General features: G+C 44.0%; 1 pseudogene; it reads left to right on the top strand.

The window, feature by feature from the left end:
• Positions 1-415: 415 nt before the first annotated feature.
• Positions 416-535, top strand: LOC149466069 (U2 spliceosomal RNA; annotated as a pseudogene).
• Positions 536-2,764: the final 2,229 nt, after the last annotated feature.

Consider the following 2,764-nt stretch of genomic DNA (forward strand, 5'->3'; position numbering starts at 1 on the left):
CCCAATGGCTTTCACTCTGTGCAGTTACATGGAAGCACTGATTGGAGATGACAGGTTTAGCTGTCAGAAGGGTGAGAAACATTGAGCAGTCCCTATAAGCAAGTGAAGGCAGAGGCAGGTGGATTACATGTGATTAAACGGTATGAACTAGTGCTGGGAGCAACACAGATACTTGACATGTGAGTGCAATGTTTTTTGGCTTTAATCACCGCTGGAGGTACGCATATATGCGATCTCTCAGTGCATGGACTGTAACACAGAGAGGTCGCATATATGCGGTCCTATGTAAACAGTTTTCTGTACCGAGAGCACACACCCCGTGTGTTGCCAGCACAGTTAACAGTGGGGACTGAAAAGCGATTGAGAGCTTTCCAATCATGTGACTGCTGTGATTGCCAATCACAGCAGTCACATAATCACTTCTCTGCCTTTTGGCTAAGATCAAGTGTAGTATCTGTTCTTATCAGTGTCCAGTAGGGGTGCTCTGCCGTCATTCTTGCTTTTAGGTGAGGATGGCTGGCTGTATAGAACCCTTGCTGGTATGATGGGGGCTCTGAAGGCTAGTTCCAGCTGGAAGAGAAACCGAGGCGCCCACGGGCTGTTGGGGCCCGGGAGTAATTCCCCCAGGAAAACCAGAGGGGCCCAGTTCCTCCTGATTTGACTGGATCTACCTTGTCCGGCCAGGGGCTGGGGAGGCAGAGAGTCCGCGGAGCAGTACCCCCTGAGTGGTAGCCTCAGGGGTGCTGTTAGTAACACATGGGGGTGGGATCCCAAGTGTGAAAAGTGCACATGGTTGCTGTTCCAAACACTTTTTCTGCACTGCTCCTTTTAGGGCTAGGCCTTTTGGCTAAGTCCAGGGTAATTTTTTGCTACACCTTTGTGTGTGTTTTTTTTTCTCACTAAGATAGTAGGGTGTGGGTCCTCGGGCCTGCCCTGAAGTCTAGGGGGAGGATGCGTGGCCATCAGGTTCCTTCCTCCCCTGTCCCTGGGGGGTCTCTCTTCAGGCGAGCCTCCTGACCTAGTACTTGGTGGTTGGCTTCGGCTAGCCACACGGAAAGTGGTCTGCCAGGCCTTTTGGCTTGGTGGACCATGTGGAAACCTCAGTCCCTGTCAGGAGCCTTGCGCCCCGGGGAACCAGGGTAGAGGTCCTACCCCTTTGGGGGGTGGACTAAAGCACACCCCTAAGTGCACTTTTTTGTGTTTGTGGTTTGCACTTGCACGTTTTTTGTCCACTTACGAGTTTTTCGCTTTTCGCACCTCCGCGAACTTAAAAAAACCCCAAAAAAACAGTCACATAATCGAAATGCCCGTCTCTGCTTCCCATCATTTAGAACCTCTTAAAGGGCTGGGAGGCAGTAGTGGGAAGGGGTTACATAAAGAGTTGTTTTTAAACGATATCACACTATGTGGAGCCTTTTTATTCTGTCTTTTTTTGCAGTGCTGATTAAATTATTTCTCAGGTTGTGGAGAAGGTAGAGCAGAGAGCACTACAGACCTTTCTTAACACAAAGATCATTCACTTTTGGTGAGTCACCCATGAGAGCACTGGTGTGGACCAACATAACTATTTTGTTTTGGAGTGATCTTCACTGTATGGAGTTATTAAAAGAAAGACAGGATTCACTTTAACTAATTTAAATACATATTTTTTTGTATTAAACACATGTATTTGTTTTTTGTTATTACACAAAATATAATTGTTGCAAATATGGGTTAGGGTTTCTTGAAACAAAGTATAGAAGTTTTTTAATACATTTCATAAAGTTGTATTTTGGTACACTGGTTGCACTTAATTATTTTTTGTCATTGTTCAAAGTTATGTTAGAAAGACTTATGAAGAACACAGGTCACCTTGATGATAGTAGCATTTTCCTAGAGTCATTCGGATGATTAAGTTCAATATCTAGCATTTTCTTGATAGGATACCAAATGTGCACTCAAGCATTCTGCAGGCACGGCACAGTCTGTAATAAAAGATATGCTGTAGATAGCTTAGGCTCTTTTGGGAATAAGGTCACATTAAATGTTGTCTAGCCCCAGTGCCTCATCACCCACAATAACAAACGTGTATATTAGTTTAGTGGTTCCAGGCCATGGTTTGTCCTTTCAGAATATTGAGTGGATTATTGCCCCAATTTGTTGAAATTTAGTTGAGTTTTGCAAGGAGAAATTAGTCTCCTGTAGGAAGAAAACATCACAGTTCAGCCTCTGAGCTTCTTTCTAGGCCATTTGCCATTTGGCCGGGGTGTTCAGGGCCTTCACATTTAAGAAAGACAGTTTAAACTGCATCTGGATGTGGGTCACATCTTTAAGGTGGTAGGAAGGTAGGTTGACATTAACAGCGGTTCTGTCAGGGTAAGTCAGAACTTGAGTGGTTGCTGTTCTAGTTGCAAGGATCTTTAAAGATCTCGAAGACTGAAGTGAATTCAGTAGTATCAATGGATGCTGTGGGTAAGCTTTTAGGAGACTGCTGCAAGCCCAAAAAGGAGGAGCTTCCATTACCAAATGGATTTTCTGCAGCCCTTTTTAGAGCTTCAGCAGACAGGAAGGGGTTATACCATCAATACAATTCACTAAAGGTCAGTCACTCAGCTTCTAAATTTTGTTGTGAACTGACAACAGAGTGTATTTTTGCAAATTTAAGCTGGGTATACAAAAGTAGAATCTTAAACAAAAATTATACTAGTGTATAACCAGCTTTAATGCTGTTAACTATCCCATTTTCCATAACATAGGCACTAATTACTCTGTAGATCCAGATAAG

Source organism: Staurois parvus, unplaced genomic scaffold, assembly GCF_062004578.1.
Source record: "Staurois parvus isolate SC_StPar_1 unplaced genomic scaffold, SC_StPar_1.0 ptg000133l, whole genome shotgun sequence".
In the NCBI taxonomy this organism is placed as follows: domain Eukaryota; kingdom Metazoa; phylum Chordata; class Amphibia; order Anura; family Ranidae; genus Staurois; species Staurois parvus.